Genomic DNA, 23,779 nt, shown 5'->3' with positions numbered 1-23,779 from the left:
CTGCTTGTTCTCCTGCCCAGGAGCCCACATCTGACCCCTTCCCAGGGGAAAAGAAATGCATTAATTTTTCATAATGACTCACCTTCTTCAAACAACAGATTGAAAGACTTCCTGCTAAAGCTCACATAAAAACCATAATAAACCTCCTCACATTTATTTGGTTCTCACGCCTTACGTGGCCTTGAATATTGGTCACAGCAGGTAGGGCAAGAAATTCGATTTTTGTTTTTTTGTTTTTGTCTTTTTAAGACTTTATTTATTTATTTAACAGAGAGAGGCATAGCGAGAGAGGGAACACAAGCAGGAGGAGTGGGGGAGGGTTCTCCCTCCCTGCAGGCTTCCCGTCGAGCAGGGAGCCCGATGCGGGGCCCGATCCGGGGCCCGATCCCAGGACCCTGGGACCATGACCTGAGCCGAAGGCAGATGCTTAACGACTTAGCCACCTAGGCACCCCAGAAATTTGATTTTTGAAAGGCAAAACTCCTCTTCCCTGGCCGCCTATGGACTTCTGTGACCTCTGTGAAAGTATGCTGCTCGAATCTTTCAAGAGAGAACTTGCTGCAAGGAATGTGGTTAGTTGACTACCTCTTCAAGATCCTTCCCAGTATTCACACTGAGGCCAGGCTCTTCCCACGTTGCTCCCAGCCCATGACTGAGCACCACGGGGCGACTAGAGCCAGGGCATCCTGGCCAATACAGGACTCCTCTCACTGGCAATCTTCGCTCTGAAGCTCCCCACCAGCCTGATCTAGACTTTCTCAGAGATGCATTGCAATCTCAGCTTCTTTCTCCAGAAGTGTCACACATGCAGCGTGGTCTGAAGATTTTAACTGGACCCGTGACCTCTGTCCTTTCTCTTCCACAGATATTTCCTGCATTTCTCTTGCATTTCTCATTCTGTCTTGTTGTCAGCTTCCTGCAGGACCCAAACTGACACCTATTCCTCTTCCTTTAGATATCCAACACATGCCCCAAGATTAGGATTGTGTTTAGCTCACCATTTTGATGATTTTTCATATATTGCATTTCAACCAAAGACTTGGCATCTGTAGAAATATCGAATCAAATTTTTGTACTTTCAAGAAGTAGATGATTAATAAATTATTGTTATTATTGATAGTTATGCTCGTTTTATAAGTGATTATTATAACCTCCAAAGGATCTGGCACCAACTCATATTTGTCTGTTCCCTATTGAGTAAGCATAGTTCAATAGATTGTTATTCTTGTTTGCTCTTTTCCAACAAAGAAATCACAGTGTTCAGTTGCCAAATGAATAGACCGGAATAATGTCATGATACAAATAGAGCAAAGAATGCCACCCAGGCATTCTGTACCCATAGGGTTCTTGGCTACAAACAAAAACTAACTTAAGCAATAGGGGATTTTTCAACATGATATAGGGTAGTGGGAAGGAGACTGACAGGGTACCAGAGACCAGGGCATCAGGCTTGGGAATGGATTGAAAGAACCAAGGGAGCTCTGAGGGTCAAGATGCTGGGAACAATACTCAGCAGTCATTTCATGGTGGGAAATCCTGGACAGTACTGGGCTAACATTGGGGCCCTTGTTGCAACAGGCCATCTGCAACCACCTCTGATACCCGTGTGTCCAACTGGTTGGGCTCCAATCAAACAGCTGCCAGGTGGCTGCACCAGGGAAAGGGAAAGAAGAGATCCAGCAAGTTCACCTTGCCGAGGGGGGAGACAGGCACTATTTCTACCAGGGCCATGAACAAAGGGGAGAAGAAATACCTTCCAAAGAAATTAAGGTGGTATTATGAATGTGCTAAGTGCAGGGGAAGATGAAAATTAAAAAGACACATTCCAGCACACACTCCTAGATCCTAAACCAGCCCCTTCCCAACATCTGAAGGCATGGGAAGTTTATTCAAAGAAAATACTAGAGCAGCGGCTCTCAACGTCGGCTGATGGAAGAATCATCTGGGGAGCTTTTACGAATCCTCATGCTCAGGTCAAAACCCAAACCAATTAAATAAGAGTTTTGAGGGTGGGACCTAGGCATTGGTACCTTGTAAAGCTCCCCAGACGATTCTAACATGCAGCCAAGGTTGAGAACAACCCTATTAGTAGAAAGCCCAATACACAAAACAGACAACGCAGCCCTGCTCCAGTTGGGTGGGGAGATTGGCACTGCTCCCATCCCCCTGGTCCCTGAGGCACCTCCCAGGAAACCTTTTATACGAGCACTTGTAATTGTACATTTGTTGACTCCCCTCTTTTCCCACACCCAAATCCACTCTGTCAGTTTGGCTCGAGCTTTAAGAGATTCTGACGACCTCCCCCGCCGCCCCCACTCTGGGCTACGCCAGCATCCTCTCTTGCTTGGATGCCATGATAGCTTCCTAACTGGTCTCCCTGCTTCTACCCTTGCCCCCCGCAATCTGCTTTCAACACAGCAATACAAGTGATGCTTGTATCACATAAACCAGAGCATGGCCCTCCTCTGCCCAAAACCCTGAGATGGCTCCTAGTTTGCTCAGAGTAAAAGCGAAAACCTCTGAGCCACTACAGCAGGGGTCAGCACATTTTTTAGTAAATATTTCAGGCTGTGTAGGCCATATGGTCTCTGTCACAACTACTCAACTAGGCCATGGTAGCCAAAAAGCAGCCCTAGATGATGTGTGAATGAACAAGCATGGCCGTGTGCCAAGAAGACAATGTACAAACACAAGCAGAGGGGCTGGATTTGGTCTGCAGGCTGCTATGTGCCAAACCCTGCTGAACAAATCAGACCCCGACGCGGTTTCTGCCTGATACCTTCCTGTCCTCCCCCTGGCTCTCTCCTTTCCAGTCACGCTGGCTCCCTGAAGACGCTAGAATGCTCCAGGCGCTCTCCTGCCTTAGCGAGTGGGTTCTATCCTCCCTCTGCCCTCAAAGCTTTTCCTTTGGCTACCAGTCACCTCGTTCAAGCCTTCATACAAATCTTACCTTTTCAATCAGGCCCATCGGGACACCCTATTTACTAGAGCACTGCGGGGCGCCTGGGTGGCTCAGTCGCTAAGCATCTGCCTTCGGCTTGGGTCGTGATCCCGGGGTCCTGGGATCGAGCCCCGCATAGGGCTCCCTGCTCGGCGGGAAGCCTGCTTCCCCCTCTCCCATTCCCCCTGCTTGTGTTCCCTCTCTCGCTGTGTCTCTCTCTGTCAAATAAATAAATAAAATAAATAAAAAATAATAGAGCACCTGCCTCCCCACCTCCACAGCACCCCACATCACCCTTACTCTTTCCCTCTCTAATTTCCTTCTCCGATTTTCTTTCCATAGCACCTTTTACTCTTAAGTATAGTTTAGAATTTATTTATTAAGCCATTTACTGTCTATCCAGAATGTAAACTGCACAAGTGCAGAGTATCTGTCAGGGTTCAATCAGAGCAGCAGAACAACTATGAGAAATAGAGAACAGGATTTATTCTAGGGATTAGTCGGTAGGCAGTTGTGAGGGCAGGTGGGGCAGCTGTGCAGGCTACTGCCTCTACATCTGGTTGGAGCCTGAAGTCACCATGAGTCAATGATTCAGGAAGGAATCCTGGATGTACATGAGAGCAGGAACAACGTGGAATTCACAAGGACAAATACAGACAAACTGGAACCTACATCTGTTACTCACGAACCTAAACTCAGTGCTATGGGAATCTGCAGGAGAATTGGCCCCTTTTGCCATAAGCAGCACCACACTGGACTCAGGCCACCAGAGAAGCAGGAGGAGGAGACCCAGCAGGACCCGAAGATCACCCAGTAGCACGCTAGGAAGGCAATCCAGCAGATCAGCTCCAACATGCCCAACCTACAGTGGTGCCTGGTGCCCTGCACTGACCTTCAGAGGCTAACAGCTGCAGCTTTGCTCCCGCCTTTCAGATCTTAAGCAGATTTCCCCTATGGCCATCCCTAACCCAGAACCATATAGAGAGGAAATTCTGGGAAATGTAGTTCCAGCTTAGATAGGTGGGCACATTATAAAGCCACCAGAGACAAGAGTAATACTGTCTGTTTGTTTTACTGAAGAATCAGAATCCCAAGGACATAAAGCAGTGCCTGGCACACTGTAGATGATTAAAAAATAGTTGATGAATGAATGAATAATACTTTGATGGATATTTGATTCATGCCAGCTCCTCTACTAGTATGCAAGTTCCTGAGAGCCAAGAGCATGTGTTTTATGCCCACCATTGTATCATCAGCATCTAGCATACACAACCACTCTCTGTGCAAGAAACTCTTCCCAGTAGCCAAAAATAGATACCTAATGGTATCTCTTCAAGAATGCCAAAGGGTAGCCAACACAGACCCGCAGCAACATTTCCTAAAGTCCTTTCTCCAAACTCCAAAGCTGCCCCAAGGCTTTTGCATCCCTCCCTCAGCTCACAATGCACGCCCCCAAATTACTTCCTCACCACTCTTCACCACACCAACTTCAATTTTAGTATATGTGCTGCTGAGGTGAGCACACCACCACACCCACTTCACCTTCTTACATTGATCCTTCTCTCCCTTACCTTTCTATATAAATCTCCTTATCCCCTACACCCCACCCACCACCAAACATCCTAACGCACATCAGAAGGCCACAGTGAGCTGACAGATTCAATCTCCCTTAGACTGCATATGTGTGTGAGGGTATACATATATTTGTATATAAGTGTAATATATTTCTTATATATTATTAATATATATTAAATATCTTTTATTTTCTCCCTCCTACTGAATGAATGAACAAAGAAACAAACAAAGCAAATGAATGAATGAATTTTTAAACCAGTGGTCTAAACTACTATTCTTCCTTTTAACAGGAAGCAATTGCAGGAGCTCTTTACTGACACTAGGACTGGGAACACATGATAAATTAAGTCCTTTGGATATTAATGTGACAGAATCAAACCAAGTGATATTTCAAATATATATATATGAACACATAGTGGATGAAAATATTATGCAAACTATTGGGTCATAACAACATTAAAAATAGAAGAAATCAAGATTATTGAGAAAATTACACAGATGCTAGGAGATATGAATTTGTCATTTAAGATATTTTTAAAAGACGATTTTGTACTCATGAAAGAAATTGAAGAAGACACAAAGAAATGGAAAAATGTTCCATGCTCATGGATTAGAAAAACAAATATTATGAAGATGTCAATGCTACCTAGAGCAATCTACACATTTAATACAATCCTTATCAAAATACCATCAACTTTTTTTAAAGAAATGGAACAAATAATCCTAAAATTTGTAGGGAACCAGAAAAGACCCTGAATAGCCAGAGGAATATTGAAAAAGAAAAGCAAAGCTGGTGGCATCACAATTCCAGACTTCCAGCTCTATTACAAAGCTGTCATCATCAAGACAGTATGGTACTGGCACAAAAACAGACACATAGATCAATGGAACAGAATAGAGAGCCCAGAAATGGACCCTCAACTCTATGGTCAATTAATCTTCGACAAAGCAGGAAAGAATGTCCAATGGAAAAAAGACAGTCTCTTCAACAAATGGTGTTGGGAAAATTGGACAGCCACATGCAGAACAATGAAACTGGACCATTTCCTTACACCACACACAAAAATAGACTCCAGATGGTTGAAAGACCTAAACGTGAGACAGGAGTCCATCAAAATCCTAAAGGAGAACACAGGCAGCACCCTCTTCCACCTCAGCCACAGCAACTTCTTCCTAGAAACATCGCCAAAGGCAAGGGAAGCAAGGGCACCAATGAACTATTGGGACTTCATCAAGATAAAAAGCTTTTGCACAGCGAAAGAAACAGTCAACAAAACCAAAAAACAACCAACAGAATGGGAGAAGATATTTGCAAATGACATATCAAATAAAGGGCTAGTATCCAAAATCTATAAAGAACTTAATAAACTCAACACCCAAAGAACAAATAATCCAATCAAGAAATGGGCAGAGGACATGAACAGACATTTTTCCAAAGAAGACATCCAAATGGCCAACAGACACATGAAAAAGTGCTCCACATTGCTCAGCATCAGGGAAATCCAAAACAAAACCTCAATGAGATACCACCTCACACCAGTGTTGGCAGGGATGTGGAGAAAGGGGAACCCTCCTACAGTGTTGGTAGGAATGCAAGCTGGCTCAGCCACTCTGGAAAACAGTATGGAGCTTCCTCAAAAAGTTGAGAATAGAGCTACCATGTGACCCAGCAATTGCACTACTGGGTATTTACCTCAAAGATACAAATGGAGGGATCCGAAGGGGTACGTGCACCCTGATGTTTATAGCAGCGATGTCCACAATAGCCAAACTATGGAAAGAGCCAAGATGTCCATCAACAGATGAATGGATAAAGAAGATGTGGTGTGTATATATATATATATGTATATATATATATATATATATATAAAATGGAATGTTATGCAGCCATCAAAAGGAATGAAATCTTGCCATTTGCAATGACATGGATGGAACTGGAGGGTATTATGATGAGCAAAATAGGTCAATCAGAGAAAGACATGTATCATATGATCTCACTGATATGAGGAATTCTTAATCTCAGGAAACAAACTGAGGGTTGCTGGCGTGGTGGGGGGTGGGAGGGATGGGGAGGCTGTGTGATAGACATTGGGGAGGGTATGTGCTATGGTGAGTGCTGTGAATTGTGTAAGACTGTTGAATCACAGACCTGTACCTCTGAAACAAATAATACATTATATGTTAAAAAAAAAAAGAAGAAGAAGAAGAAGATAGTAGGAAGGGGAAAATGAAGGGGTGGAATTCGGAGGGGGAAACAAACCATGAGAGACTATGGACTCTGAGAAACAAACTGAGGGTTCTAGAGGGGAGGGGGGTGGGGGGATGGGTTAGCCTGGTGATGGGTATTAAAGAGGGCATGTACTGAATGGAGCACTGGGTGTTATACGCAAACAATGAATCATGGAACACTACATCAAAAACTAATGATGTAATGTATAGTGATTAACATAACATAAAAAAAATCATGTAGAAAAGGATTTACTTAACTTTGAGGAATATCCTCACACTAAATTGTTTAATTTTCAATTATCTTTAAAATTGTATCTATTACTGCTAAATAAATGTTTTCTAAGTCCTAAAAAAATAAAAATAAAAAAAGACGATTTTGTTTCATGCCTTTGTGCTTATGTTATCTATTTAGTAATAATAATAAAGCCAAAATTTTGACTTCATAAAGGCACTGACAATAAAGAAATAGGTAATATAAAAATATTTTATTTGGCTTTGAAACACTATATATGTAAACATATACATATATACAAACACACATGCAAAGTATATATATATATATATATATAAAGCATATATATATAAATATGTGTATATATATATATATATATATAAAACATTTATATTCAGGAAAAGTGGTCTAAAATTTACTCCTGATAACTCACAAAGTGGATAATCCTCAGGCAAAAATAATCCAGCTTTAGCCTTCTTCAAACAGCGAATTAAATGTTTTCTGGATATATAGACAATAGAGGACAAAGAACAGGGTTGTACATCTCTGGCACATTTCAAACAAAGCAAAGAAATTCCCAGGAAATCCCCAACCCACTGGAACATTTATTCTGAGCCAAGGTCAAATCAGGAGGGAAGTGAATCGTGCATCCTTAATACCTCCTGAAGCTTCGTTCCTAGAACAAAGATAAAGACTTTCCCTAGACTTCACCCCCAAATCTGGGAACAACTTCATATTATCTAAAAGATGATCCAATATGTGTGAATAATAATAAAGCCAAGCGTAAAAATCTTTCAGCCACTGGGGTTTGTGATCAATTGATTCTGGAATGAGTCATCTCCAGAATAAACTTCCCTGTCTTCCCTGGGAAAGACTATGCAAATAGTCCTCACTAGTTTTTCCCTCACTCTGGAGTTGCTAAAATCAGACAACTTTGGTGTTGTTTATAACACAAATCACTATGAATTGTTGGGTAAAGTCCCCATAATCTCAAAGTGGACTGTTTCTACCTGAGGAAACAGCATGGCTCAGCAATGAGTGAGCTACCCATACAGACATTGTAAAAGCCAACTTGGTGACTCATTGTTAAGTGGTCATCTTAAAAGAATCATAGTTATGAATCAATTTGCAATCAATTCTCTATAAATGAAAGCCCTGACTAACCTAGTTCAATGAATCATAGAAATCGAGAGGAACAATGTGAAAAATTAAGAAAGAGTTAGAGGTGAGGGGAAAATGTGGTATGATTGAGTCAAATTTCATGGCTGACAGTGAGAAACCAGGGAAGATACAATATGCTCCTATTATTGACAGGGGAGAACTGTTTTTGTGTTTTCTTTTTTTTAAGTCTGATCTTATTTATTTGTTAATCTTTAGAAAATCTCATTTTTGACTGGCCTCAGACTTAGAGGTACAAGCTCTCAGGGAAGACAGCCTCTGTCTCTCGGCAATCCATTCCTGGCATTTTTCTTTGGTCTCCTTCATTGTCTTCGCCAGAAGTTTAGCCTATTCTGCAGCCTCTTCCTTATTTTTCTTAGTACACCGTTTCTTCAGAGCAATAGGCCATTGTTTGTGTGTACACAAACACAAGGGCACAAGATGCTGAGTCTTGGGCGCTTTGGTCCTAGGTTTCTTACTGTCTTCATTTGGGGGCTTTCTCACAACATATGGGCAGACATCATCTTCTTTAGAGAGACTGAAAAGCTTGTGGATTCTGCTAGCTCTTTTGGAACCCCAGGCGATGACGCACAGTAATATCAGTAAGTCCAGGAATGTTCTTTCCAACCCCCCCTTTTTACAATGACCAGGTTGACAACACTGGGATTGGCATCCACAATGTAACCCCAAGCAGATTTGTGCCTTCTCTCTCCAGTCCTCCTTGGTCTGTAGCAGGAATGCCCCTCACTCAGCAGCTGGGAGACACGGCCATGGGTCAGGACAGACTGCTTCGGGGGGAAGCCTTGTTTGTCATCTCCACCACTGATTCGGACCACGTAACCCTTCCATTTTTCACCCGCGGCAGCAGCAGCAGCTTCTGTGGCCTTACGCTTCTCATAAAAGCTACGAAGTTGGCGTTTATCGTCCACTTCAATGAGTTTCTGGCAACCAGTAGCTGGTAAAGAGATGTTCACCTCCATCCTGAAGCAGCCTACCACCTCCCAGAAGCCACAAAAAAGAGCCGGAGCACAGTTTTTAAATGGCAAGAAGTACCTGTCTGCTCTGAGAGTACTTAACACTTCCTAAATGCATGACCTAAGTCATTCACTCAGAGAATGTGACCAAGCCCCTTTGAGCTTATAATAATAATAATCACTTAGAAATAATGAACTTGACTTTCACATTGAAATAACAAGGCATAAAAGGAACAGAAAGTTCCACTACTTACCCTCCTGCATTTTCTGCTTTACACAGGGGAAGGAGGAAATGACTCAGCTTCCTCCAAGTTCTGGCCATCTCCATTTCTCCAACTTACTTCTACATACATGGTAAAAATCCTATATTCATTCGGCAAATACTTATAGAGCATGTACTATGTGTCTAATACTTTGAACAAAACATACATAACCTATCTTGCCATGTTTGTTATTAAATATATTTTTTCCAATTGTGTTTCTGACATCTTTCTTTGGTTTTGAACTATATTTGCAAAAATTCTTTAAATTTAACTTATGGATATCTTGCATTTAGAGCAAACCATTTTGTAGAATAATTTTCCCATTCCTGAGTTTCCTATCTCTAGGTCAGCTAGAGTTCACCTTTGCATCATTTTTTAGGGAACTTTCTTTGGTAGCTACTTAGCTTATCTTTTCAGAAATGGACTATATATATATATATATGCAAGAATATATGCATATATATATATGCAAGAATAAAATTCTTGTACCATTCTTATACCAAATCTTTGCCCATATATCCCTGGTAATCTATGCTCTTCTAAACTTTAATACTATAGGGGCACCTGGGTGGCTCATTCGGTTGAGCGTCTGCCTTTGGCTTGGGTCAGGATCCCAGTGTCCTGGGATTGAGCCCCATGTCGGGCTTCCTGTTTGGCAGAGAGTCTGCTTCTCTTTCTCTCTCTGCCTGTCGCTCCCCCACTCATGCTCTCTCTCACCCACTCTCTCTTTCAAATAAATAAAATCTTAAAAAAAACTTTAATACTATAGAGAGAATATCAGAGGGAAATAAGATTCGCCTCCTTTGCAGGCCACATGATTTTCTCCCCAGATGCTTTGGAAGAATTTAAAATTTTTTAAAATTTTAAAATGCTAGATACGTTTTCATTAATACAGACACATGCTGCATGAGTGATTTCTACATACATAATCCGTGCTCCCAGAGATCAGACAAGTTTTCTTCTATCATATATCCGAATGTCACTCTCACCCTTTCGCTCTGATCTCCTTTTTAGAAACCTCAATTATCTCTGTCTAATCACTACCTTCCGATTCTAAGCTATTCATTTGTCATTAAACTCTTTGTCCTCTCTCTCTCCATCCTGAAAAGGGGGTTCCCCATTTTTCTTTCCACTATTGGCTCTTCTGGGTTTTCCCTATTTATTCAGCCCAGAGGAAGGTAAGGCTTACTCTGGCCTAGCGTTTCCGTCACCAACTGAAAGGATGGGTTCACTTATTTCTCCGGACTGTCCTTGGAATTCTTCTGTCAGATTACGATGCAGGGGGCCGGTTGATGTCAATATCTATTTCCTATGCAGCCTCGAGTAAAGGGTATGCAGTGGGAGCCAAGGGCATTCCCAGTGGAGAAATATCTCCGCACAGCTTCTTCCCATCGTTGGTGAAGCTGCACAACTTCCAGTGTTCTGCTTCTGGCTTGCTGTTTGCCAGGCATCCATGCCAGGTAACAGCTGTGCCTCTGCCCACTCCCGTCTTGGTCCTGCTGCCAGCCACGTCAGGCACAAGCCACCCTGCTGGACGCATTCCCTGTGGCTGTTCTGTGAAACCCGCTGCCTACCACTGCTGTTAGTTCTAGTCCTCTGCGCTGCAGAAGTGGAATAGAAACCCCAAAGTGTGCTCTTTAGGACCCCAAGACCTGCACTGCACATTTCCACCCTGTACTCCACAGAATGGGGAGGGTGAATTCAACCAAGCTCTCCTCCCTGACTGCATCTGAGTGCGGTTCCCGCCGTCATGCTGTCCCGCTCGGAATAATGACAGCACTCACAAACACTGGAGATTCCCTTTGCCATTAACCGATGCTGAATTGAGCTATAAAACAAAATCCATCATGTGCATTTTAAGTCCTGTATCCAGTTCATCAGTATACCACATATTATAACCTAGAAACCATAACATTACAGTATTGTTTTGCAATAGTGTTGGTTCTTCTCTTGGTACATTTGAATACTCTCCCCTCAGAACACATGACAAAGCTGGAAAATAATCTCCTCTCCTTCTCTGCCAAAACTATCTTCTTACTTTTCTCCAAGTCCTAAACCCAACCGAGGGGTCCTAGGTCAGCAATCCATGACTCAGGCTGCTGTAAGAGACACACAGATGCACAGACCGTTTGACCTTGCATGCACAAACACAGACAACCCTCTGTAACAACGTTCTCCCTTGAGAATTTGCAAAGTGCAAGCACTCGGCTACTTCCCTTATTCTTTGTAAGATCTACGTAAGAGAAAACATGAATACTCTGTCCCACAGATCACAGGAATGTGCTCAGCAACCTTTATAACTCTGCCCCACCAACACCTTCGCCCCGGACATCCTCTGATAAGTCCCCGTTACTTAAGTCTCCCCAGACTGGCAATCTCTCCAGGCTGCCTTCCAAATTTGCTGGCTCGGGCTTGCAGGTTCTCTGTTGCTGATCCTTCACTTTGGGTCACTGGACTAGGAGTGGGCGTTTCAGACATCCACTTGCGCCCTGCCCTGCCCTCCCGTAGCCGGCAGCCCTGGTTCCAGTCACACTCTGCTCCATGTCCTCAGCTGTGTGCCAGCCCCTCTCATTCCTACACTGAGTCTGGAAACTCAGTCTGGGCTGAGTCCTGGACTCCCCAGTTACCTAGGAGAGAAAGACAAATATAGATGTGTAAACTAGGCCCCGGGGAGGAGGCAGACTATACAGTGAATACATAATCTGCCAGGCCAGGCAGCCCAACTTAGAAATGAAAGCAAGTCATCTACTAAGAGTGTGACTCTGGACAAGTGTCTTAACCTTTTAAAGTCTCTATTTCTCAACTATTAAAAAGATATAATGACAATACATCTTCCTCCCAAAGACTTTTTGCAAATATCAAATGAGATGGTGTAAGTTAAGTTTGCCTGGGCCCTGGTAGGCTGTCATAAATATTAACTGTCATTATTACTATTATTATTAATAAGGTTAAAGAATGAGTAATGACAGAGCTAGGAATTGTATCCTTCTCTATCTCTTCATTTCATTTTTAATAGCACATAATTATAGAAAATTAGTACATGATGGTAGACAGAAATGGTCACTTAATTGCTTTTGTCTAAATGTGGAGAGGCTTGATTACTTTAAGAGTTTACTGGAGGTCAGAAAAATATTACTTGCCCTAGATAAATATTACTTAGCAGTTTCTATTATTTTACTAGACTTCTCTGACAGGGAGCTCTAAAGAAAATATCACTACTGGCAGGTGAGTTGAAACACATTTTCTTAGTCCTTGTTATAAACAAATATATGTTGTTAAATCCAATGGATTTCCCTGTGGACTCATGATAGCACACTGCTGAAGGATTCTGGGTGGAATTCCTCTCTCTTGCAGGTAAGCTTTGGAATTACTAAATATAGTCATCCATGCGATTAACATATGCAATTTTGCAGTAGGTCCTTGGAAGCTGAACATGGCCTAAAGAGGCAGTAGTATTTTTGATGGCCCTTGACGTATGGGTTACTTCAGAATCTTCCCTAAAGTAATGATATCCATTAGAGTGCATGGTCCAGAGAGAGGCTTTCAAAGCAGCCTACAACACATGTGTCAAGGTCTGTCAGGTAATAAATTCTCTGTGTTCCAAGGGAACCATATTAGCACTTCCAGTTTTTCTCAATAGCATATCTGTAGTAGGTTTTTAATTTTATTTGATGGACAAATTGGCCAATGTGTTTATGGTGAGCCACAGTCTTTATGGATTTTGACAGATTATCTTTTGATAACTTGTAGCAGACGCTGCTACAGGAGAGGCGATGTGTTCTTGCTCAGATGATACACTGATCTCACATTTGCAAGCTTTTAAGGCATGCTTCCAGATTTCCTGGCAGGGAGGAAAACTCTGGGGCAACTAGAGCTCTGAACGGATCCAGATAATCTCTCTATCTAAAACGCTTAGTTATGGTTCCCCGGGGCTTACCAGCAGTGGTTTGCACTCTGTTGTCCCAAGGTTCAGCTGGGTGTGATTTTATTCTGATACCCCAAAAAGATGTAAAACCCATGGCAAATTGAACATTAGGCGAGCAAACCTAATCTAGATGAGAGTATAACTACTCTGGGACAGGGACTGTGATAAACATTTCACATTCATGAGCTCATTTGATTCTCATTACAATGCTGTCATGCGGGTGCTATTATTAAGCCCATTTAAAGATGAGGAAACTAGGGCACCTGGGTGGCTCAGTCGTTAAGTGTCTGCCTTCGGCTCAGGTCATGATCCCAGGGTCCTGGGACGGAGCCCCGTGTCGGGCTCCCTGCTCGGCGGAAAGCCTGCTTCTCCCTCTCCCACTCCCCCTGCTTGTGTTCCCTCTCTCGCTGTCTCTCTCTGTCAAATAAATAAATAAAATCTTTAAAAAAAAAAAAAAAAGATGAGGAAACTAAAACTCCAAAGGGTCAAGTAACTTTCTCAAGACCGAACTGCAAGCAAGATGAGGAGGAGGACTTAGCCAGACTGCCTGATTCTAGAACCCCAGCTGTCTGTTAACCAGGGCCTAGCCATACTTGCCTTCCTCTTTTCTGATTCTAGAATATGCCAAAACAAATCCCACACTAGAGTCTTTGCCGGCCTAGTGCCTCAACTATGATTACTCTTCTCACTGATGGCTTCTGGTTGTCATTCACAGCTCAGCATAAATGTTCCCTACTTGGAGAGGGCTTCTCTGTCACATAGGATGCTTAGAGTTGTCTCAAACAAAGGACAACAGAGCTGGGATAGTTATCCATCATCTCCCATCCATCACCAGCTGAGGGCTGCTCCTAGGGGCTCTTGAGGCCTGCTCTGTGCATAAACAGAAGCTGTGACCTACACAGAAATGATGAGTGCTGAAGAGCAGGCTTTCAAGATGGGCTGGCTTAGAGGTTCACTAATGTCCTCAAGAACCAGATAACTTCCTTCTCTACACTCAGCTATGCTGAGTGTCAGATTTCCTCTCAGGAGTATTTCCTTCATGGCCGTAGGCCACCTGCCAAGAACAACTGTCTGCTTACTTCCTCACTCACATCTAGTAAGAGAGACGACAGACCATCTTTTCCTATTAAGAGCAGAAGACTTCCCAGACATTTCCAGAGAACTCCCCTGCACATCTCACTGGCTCACACTGGATCATGAGCCCATCCTTGAACAGATCTCTAGTGACAGGAAAATACTATGTGGCTTAGTATTTGGCTTAGGTAATCTGGCTGAGGCCCAGATCCTTAAACCAATCACTGGCAAGGGGATGATGTTACTATGAGTGGCTAATATTAATCAGGGCCAACCACTGAAGCTGGTTCACTCAGCCTTCCCCGAGACACATGGACATGGGAAGTGGTTTGTTTAGGAAGGAACAGGAGAAAATGGATGCCAGTAGGCTATCAAGTATCCACTGCAGTTAATAACCTTGGGGCTATTTTAAGATTTCTCTAAGTCTTTGACATTCTCAGTTGTGTAGGGAAAAAACTGCATCTTCTAAGTACCCCACACCTCACCCCAGTCAATATCACGTGTCCTGGTCTTGTTTACATCATAGCACTTACCACCTCCTAATATATGCTTGTTTGATTGTTTATTCACTTAGTCTGTTTTGTCCACTAGGAAATAAGCTCCAAGAGAATAAGGATCTTGTCTGTCTCATATACTGCTATAGCCCTCACCCAGAAAGTAATGCCTGGAATTTACATCATAGCACTTACCACCTCCTAATATATGCTTATTTGATTGTTTATTTGCTTAGTCTGTTTTGTCCACTAGGAAATAAGCTCCAAGAGAATAAGGATCTTGTCTGTCTCATATACTGCTATAGTCCTCACCCAGAAAGCAATGCCTGGAATACAGTTGATGCCAAATAATAAATAATAAATGCTTGCTAAATGAATGCATGAACTAATAAATAAGTGAATCAATGAATAATGGCTCTTACTATACAAAGCGGGGAGGTTGGAAGAGAAGTACATTTAGGCCACTGATGTCCCTTAATCCGTGACAGTGCTAGGTGAGAGTGACACTGGGAAAGGGCCAAAGGAAAAGGTCTCCTGCTGCCCAGGTCTCCTGGGTCCCAGGCTGGGGTTTGGGCAAGGTACAACCAGTCTATCTCATCTCTGTAGAATATCCCTGGTGAGGAGCAGCTAAGAGCTAGGAAAGGGCAAGGCAAGGGTGATTTCCCCCTTCTTTAGAAGAGGAGGTAGCTATTAAAGAGACTGAACAGACAAGCCAGAGGAACACTCCTGGGCCAGTGGAAACCCATGTCCTAAAGTGACATGCAGAAGCCCTATGCATATACCAAAGCCCAGCCGTGTATGTTCTCAGACCTCTTTGCCTCCTAAACATAGTAGAGTCCATCTACTTCTGGAAGAGATGCCAGAGAAAAGGAAAAAAAAAAAAAAAAACACAGACCTCATTGGCCTGGACAAATTGACCATTGCGAACATACTGAAGATCTAACAGATTAATTACACACAGCACACTAAATGTTTTGAGGTGCCAGATCTGCCACTATTACACTGACCATTCTAGAATGCTAACTGCTCTACACTCATGTCAAACTTTGATCAATATATACTTCCTGTTCACAGTTATTACTCTGGACACAATGCTTTACTTGCGTGAACTCTATTCCCCAAACCAATAAGCCAGGGCTGGCCCCTGGCACTCTACTCTAGCCCCAGCATTTTCTAGGACATTGCTTTCTAGATTTAGATGTAAAAGCATTAATGTCACCCGGAGAGGGGCAACAGAGAACTCTCGGCCTTAGAAAACAGAACCTGTGCCATAGAAGACCTGCATAGAATATTGGTTAGTACAGTGATTAGTACATCTGTCTCCTTGCATTCAAGGAGACAGATGAGTGGCTGATGGGGAGCTTCTCCTTCTTGACTTTCTGGGCATGTGCACTCTGCTTCTGTTGGCACAGCTCAGATGGACTAAACCACTGCATTTTTTAAACTAATCCATTATCTTTGTAGTTTGCTGAAATGTCTCCAAGATTATGGCAACAGGTTGAATTACAGCCCCAGCTTTTAATTCTAATTTTCCCTTTGCTTCAGAGGGATGATAGAGGGCCACCAGCACGGATGATGTGGAAACCTATTAGCCTCCCCATACAGAGCTCTTTGATGCAAGCATATGCATTCTAAAATGTTCACATCTTTTCATTTTCAGAGAAATGGTCCTTGTTCTTTTCCTTTTAATATGCCCTATAGTGGGGTTTCTTTCTCCTGAGCCTTATTTTTTATTGTTAATTGAGGTATAACTTAAATACAGTAATTGTACCCAGCTTAACAGCTGGGCTCAGTGAATTTTGTCAGATGTACAACCACGACCTAGATCAAGATATGGAACACTTCTATCGCTGGAGAAGCCTCTTTTGCATCCCCCCTGATAACATCCCCTCCTTCGAAGGTAACCATTACAACGTCTAGCACAATAGATGAATTTTGATCCAAATGAGTTTCTTAAAAATTTTTTAGGGACAAGACGCCTCAGGTTTCAGGGCACTGCAATCTGCTTCCCCTTGACTTCCTGTCATAAAAAGTGAAAACAGACAAAAGGGAGGTCGGACAGAGAAACTCGAGGCTCTAGCTAATGTAGTCATCTATGTCGTGATTCTCAACCTGAACCACTTTGTCCCTCATGGAATTTGGCAATGTCTGGAGACATTTTTGGTTATCACAACCAGGGATGAAGAAGAGCTATTACCATCTAGTGGGAAGAAACCAGAATGCTGCTGAACAACCCACATTACACAGAACAACGGCCCACAACAGAGATTTATCTGGTCCCAAATGTCAATAAGGCCAAGGTTGGGAAATCTTGATTGAGGGGATGGCCGCCTTTACAAAGGGGTTGACTTACTATCTCTTCCCATCAGCCTTGAGGTTCTTTATTCTGTTCTGATATAAAAAGTGGACGGGTGGTACGTAGTCCAAAAATAAGAATCTCAATTCTTCTCCATTGATGATAGTTAGCAGAGATTTCATGCAAAGTTTGACTTGCTGCCTTTCCTTTAGTTTCCTCCTCTGCTGCCTGTTTCAGTCTTCCCTGTGCATCTTTCCAGTGTACTGTACCAGAAGCTGGGAGAAAGGGTGTCAGACACAGCGAGCCTGCTACCATAATTACCCAGAAGTCCCTATTTATAATGTTTATATTAAAAATGTAATCAACATCAACATTATTATTTTAAGTGAATGTTTTTGTCACTATGAAATAGGGAGCAATTTTACCTGCTGGGACTTCCAGGAGAGTAGATGAAATTGAACAAATTGTTTCCTGGACTGTCAACCTTAGCTTTTCTAAGGAAAGGCTGTTAGCAAGGTCCTCTTTTAACAGTGTGTTATTGATCAGTTTCCCAGGGAAATGTGCTAGCTCTGCAATGTAGGTCAGAATCACAATTTATAAGTGACCACTGATGCTTTTTCCCTCTAAAATAGCAAATGCTGCAATCAAGGGGAAATGCATTCTAATTTCCCCTCCTGGACTTTAAAAACATCTCTTGAGCCTCATTTTCATTAAGATATAAACTGTGCAAGTGTGTGAGAAACACAATTAGAAAGAAAAGGCCAACGATGGTTTTGTTTTATTTCCATGTAATTTAATCAGACAATATGAATTTTACAGGAAAATATCCATATTCTCTCCTTACCCCTACCCTCAATAGCAAATTTTTTATAAAATACATTGTATGTGTCAGGCATTATTGAAGAATTAGGTATTTCATGGAAGCAAACTTTCCAGTTAAATGAAACTTAACCTTTTAGGCAGGAAAACAGTCATTTTTTTTTTTAGAGTGGGGAATTTTCTATTTCTGTCCATAAAAATTCTACTCATGTTTTAAAGCCCCTTCTCCTCCTCCATGGGAAGTTTCCCTTATTGACCTAATCGAAATGAATCACTTCCACTTAGAGTTCCTGATGTATTTTAATTGTGTTTCCATATATTGTGCTTATATTGAAGGCCACTCCAAGAATATGTAACTAAAATAAATGTTTGCTTCCTCAGATAGAGGAGCTGTCAAACCAATACATCAGGGACAAAAATGGAGATAGAGAAAGACATTTTAAAGAGGATTAAATGAGTCAATGTATTTAAAGCACTTGAAACTGTGCCTAGCACATCATAAGCCCTAAATAAACACTACTACTGTAATTATTGATTTTATTATTAGGATTAAGTAACATGGATTGCTCTTAGAGAATAATGCTTGATTGTAATGGCATATAATGTACCCATCAGATAGAGGGCTGTCCATCCTTGCGAGCTCAGAGAGAACACCAGAGGCAAATATCGGCTGGGCCATCCCAGCAGTGTCCAAGGGAGAGGATGTCTTTGCCTAGGAGACATCTATCTGACTAGGGGCAGGTATATCCCACATTGCAAAGATGGTGTATCCCCACACCTAACTCCACTCTCTCTCTCCTCTTTCTCCTTCCATGATCAATGAGCAAGATTATAAACTGGTTTTCCAAGTTGAAAGGCTTCACAGAGAGTATATGCCAAATGGACTGCCATGTGCATACATTTTCTAAAACACTGGGTTAGCTGACATTCAAATGATAATTTGGCTCTCTGTGTGGAGTATTCATGGACAGAAGGTGACAGTTTGAGGACATGTCTGAACCCTTTGGCACTTCTTATCTTCCTGTGCATTGATAAATTGGTTTATTACTTCAGGCTCTGTGAGTTTGATTATTGTGAATCTATTCCTGAAAAATGAGTGCATTCAGTGGGCCAACAAATTGAGTTTCTGAGCTTACCCTTTGGCTGGGAAGAATTCACTAAGGGCATCTTGAAGATAACACAGCACCTTTTCCCCATTGCCAAGCACTTCGGCTATTATTTCCACAAGTTCAACTACCTTTAATGCATTATTTTTATTGCCTTATTACAACTATTTTTATATTTGATCACACTGAATGTAAATTTCACAAGAGCAGTAATCATTTATTTTTACCATCTCCCATGGTGTTTAATATATGAAGTGTTGATGAGAGGGTAGAAATGAATTTTTTATAAATTCTTAGTGAGCATGCCAATTGGAAAAAAATATTTGTAGAGAAGGATTAGACAGTTTTAATCAAACTTTTATATGTGCATACGCTTTGACCAATTCCACCTCTCAAAATCTACTTTAGAGAAAAACTTCTAAGTGTGTACAAGGAGATTTGAATAGGCTGTGGTTTAGCATTGCTTATAAGCATAAAAAATTGAAACAATCTACATAACCATTAAAAGAATATATAAATAGGAGTGCCAGGGTGGTTCAGTCAGTTGAGCAACCAGCTCTTGATTTCAGCTCAGGTCATGATCTCAGGATCCCAGGATTGAGCCCCAACAAAGGCTCCACCCTCAGCAGGGAGTCTGCTTGAGGATTCTCTCTCCCTCTCTCTCTCTCTGCCGCTCCCCGCACTCATGTTCTCTCTCAGATAAATAAATCTAAAAAAAAAAGAGAGAGAGAATGTATAAATAATCCATAGTACATTCATTGTATTGAATACAAATCAGCAATTTACAAGAATGAGGGAATTCTAATGTTCTAGTATGGAAAAAGCTTCTTAGTAAGCCATATTGTTGGGAGAGAAAAATAAAAAGCAAAATACACACACACACACACACACCACACACACACACACACAAATGCGGATTAATATGATACAATTCAGATAGACCAAAAAAATACTGTGGCATGATACCATATGTCTTCTCTGGGTATATTTACATGTACGTAGATGCATACAAAAGTGTGGAGGGGTACACGTCAACAGATAACTGTGACTAGCCCTATGGAGGGAAAGTGATATATCTGAATTTGAGATTGTAATTTATTTGTTTCATTTGTTTTAATTGTTTAACAAGAATGTATTCATATTTTAACCATGTGATTACAATTTAGTTTTAAAAAGAACAAGTTACTAAATGGCACACGAGAAGACTTAAATAAATGGAGAGACATCATAGATAAACCTGGAGGAAAACAATCTGTAAAAATGTAATTTCCTCCAAAGCTCATTTATAAAGTAAAAGTAATCAAATAAAAATCCTAGTTGTTTGGGGGGATAGTTACAAAATAATTATATGATGAAACAATTAAATTTGTTTTGAAATAAAAGAATCACAAGAGCAACATTATTGTCAGTAATTAAAATATATCATCCCTCTGGCTACCAGAGGGTAGAGGGGTGGGGGATGGGTGAAGTAGGTGATGGGGGTTCAGGACCGCAGTTGTGATGAGCACCCGGGTGATGTATGGAAGTGTTGAATCACAATATTGTACACCTGAAACTAATATTACACTGTCTGTTAACTTTAAAAATACTGTATGTTAACTTTAAAAACTTTTTGAAAATGTATTGTAATACTGGGAGAATTTTAAAGATGTTAAAAAGGAACAAAACTACAAAGAAAATCTTTAAAAAAAATCACAAAAATAAAGGGCAAAAAATACTCTATGGGATAGCATATATCAAGGAATCTCTTATAAGGCATAAGAGGTTTTGAATAAATTTTGCTTCTATTATTCTGCTTAAGTTCAAATCAATGTTACAATTAAAATCAAGAGGACTTAAAATTAATGTTTTTCTAAGCTTAATACCTACTTGGTCTTTTACTTTCTATTGAAGTTTAATATACATACACGAAGTTGTGTAGATCATAAGTGCACAGCTCAAAGAAATATCACAAAGTGGATAAATCCAGGTCAAGAAGCAAAATATAACAGCACCCAGAAAACTCCCTTCTGCCCCTTTTTCCATCACTAGCCTCTTTACTCCCCAAATTAACCACTATCCTGACTTCTAATAGCACAGCTTAATTTTGTCTTTAACTTTCTAAAAATAGAGATTGTATAGTTTGTTTAACCTTCTGTCTTGCTTTATTCATTTAACATTATGCCCTTGAGATTCAAGCAGATTGTTACCTGAATTTTATAGTTTGTTTTCCTTATTGTATAGTATTCCACTGTGTACATATCACCACTTAGTCATTCATTTCACTGTCAATGAACCTGTGTTGTCTTCAGTTCTACCTGTTAAATTAAGATAGACCAACAGATACTCTCAAACACTATTAAGAGGTTTAAACCACTTAAGGAAATGGAATGGCCTCATCTATCAAAGTCAAACATAGCATTCCTCATTCTTCACCAATTTTGCCCCAGATATATGCATGCCCTTGCTTACCAAAATAAAAGTATAAAAGCATTCTAGCAACATCATTCTAATTTTATTTTTATTATAATAAACACAGCAATTACTACACTTGTCATATGAGTTTGAGATGAACAGGGCAAATATAGTGGATATATTTATAGTATTTAGAAACACTGCTTGAGATGCTGTGAAACAATGTTTCATACCCTATGTCACTTAGCTAAATAAAATCATGAGTAGACATGAACTGAAATATTAAAGTTCAGCTTGCTGGAAATAATACCATGTAGAGGACTGTCGTGTGTCAACCTTGCTACGGTGCTGCTTTGTTAAAAGAGCTACCCATCAACCAGCTCACAGTCTGCATAGCACTTGGACGTAAGATTTTCTCTATGAGCTTGAGTATTACAGGGAGTTTTCCATTTAATAATTAGCTTCACTAATGATTTAATTGTCATCTTAAATTACTGCTAACTGAACCTGAAATCCACTTCATTAACTTTAAAAATATAAGGCCACTGCTAAATTGAATTTAAAATGTCAGCAGCTAAAATAACAAAGAAGAAAGATACCCACTCTGTGACTTGCAAACCTCTTGTTCCATGAAGATTATTTTAAAGACAGAAATAACTCCATATGTTATATGTTCTGAAATGATAACTTAGCATCTTCATTTTAAAGACCCTTTTTAATCAAATCACAAATTGAGCACCAAGAAAAAAATCTGAGCATAGAGAAATTATTTCTCAATATTTGAAACATTATTGAAATGCAAAGATGTTCTTTATTAAAGAACTTAAAATTTCAAGTATATACCAAAAGCTAGTTTTACAAATTTGTGTTTAATAGCAAAATAATCTAAATTATTTGGGATGGCAATTTATCAGAACAAAACCATGATGCCCGGTTATTCTGGTTTTATTTAAACACTTTGAAAATTAACGTTAAGCACAGATTTACCAAAAAACCAGCAATTCCACTCCTTCCAAAAGAAATCTACACCCATGAAACACATCTCTACACAAAGACTTGGACGGGAACATCTAAAGCAGTTTTTTCTTATAATAGTCAAAACTGGAAATAATCATCCACAAACTGATGATTAATAAAATGTAGTATATCCATAAAGTGGAATATTATTCACCAACAAAAAACAATGAGGTACTGACACATACTAAAACATGGATGAACCTCAAAAACATTATGCTAAGTGAAAGAAGCCAGACATGAGAGATCATATACTGTATGATTCCATTTATATGAAATGTCCAGAAAAGGAAAGTTTATAGACAGAAAGTAGATTCATGGATGCCTATCATTGTGACTGATAATGGGCACAAATTTGTTTGTTTTTTTTTTTTAAGATTTTGGTTATTCATTTGTCAGAGAAAGAGAGAGGGAGAGTACAAGCAGGGGGAGCTGCCATCAGAGGGAGAAGCAGACTCCCCACCCAGCAAGGAGCCCGATGCGGGACTTGATCCCAAAACCCCAGGATCATGACCTGAGCCGAAGGCAGATGCCTAACTGACCTAGCACCCAAGCATCCCTGGACACAAAGTTTCTTACTGGGGTGATGGGAATGTTTCTAAAATGAGAATGTGATGAATGCAGAATCCTGTAAATATACTAAAAATCATTGAATTATTCACTTAAACTGGATGACATTTATGCTATGTAAATTGTGCCTCAACAAAGCTGTTTTTTAAAAAAATGATTGAATTTTAGGAAGTGAGCCAGGATACTATGAACTGGTTGCAGTTTGGACATCGGTGCATGTTATTATGTATTTCGTGTCATCTCCTCAAAAATTCTAGTGTTGCTTCATCTTAATTTTCATGAATTAAAGCTCACTGTGCCAAAAATAACAAAACAAAATAAAAATATAAAGATATTCATTCCATCTGCTAATATAACAAAGACTCAAAGATATTCAAGAAAGTAATTTGTAAACTAATAAAACTTTAAAATATTAATAATCCAGGGGAAACAGAATTAACAAACTTCATGAGGATATTTTGTTTTGTTTTTCATGAACATCCTTCTCCATTCAGGATCCAGAGCAAATTTTTTAAACTGTGAATTAGATCACGTCATTGTACTGTTACAAGCCTCCAGCAGTAAGAACATCTTTATCTCACTCTTTACCCCAGTCTGTAAGGCCGTCTACGTTCTGCCCTTCACCTACTTCTCTGAACTCGAGTCACATTGTGTTCCTCGTCCCTAAATAAACACCAGCCACACTGATTTTCTTGCTGTCCTTCCAAAAATTTCA

The 23,779-nt window shown here is 40.6% G+C and overlaps 1 pseudogene; it reads right to left on the bottom strand.

Moving 5' to 3' along the window:
* Positions 1 to 8,360: 8,360 nt before the first annotated feature.
* LOC113918219 lies at positions 8,361 to 9,115 on the bottom strand (annotated as a pseudogene).
* Positions 9,116 to 23,779: the final 14,664 nt, after the last annotated feature.

Source organism: Zalophus californianus, chromosome 1 (genome assembly GCF_009762305.2).
Source record: "Zalophus californianus isolate mZalCal1 chromosome 1, mZalCal1.pri.v2, whole genome shotgun sequence".
NCBI lineage: Eukaryota > Metazoa > Chordata > Mammalia > Carnivora > Otariidae > Zalophus > Zalophus californianus.
The sequence above is the reverse complement of the archived record's forward strand: the minus strand, read 5'-3'. Positions and strand labels throughout refer to the sequence as shown.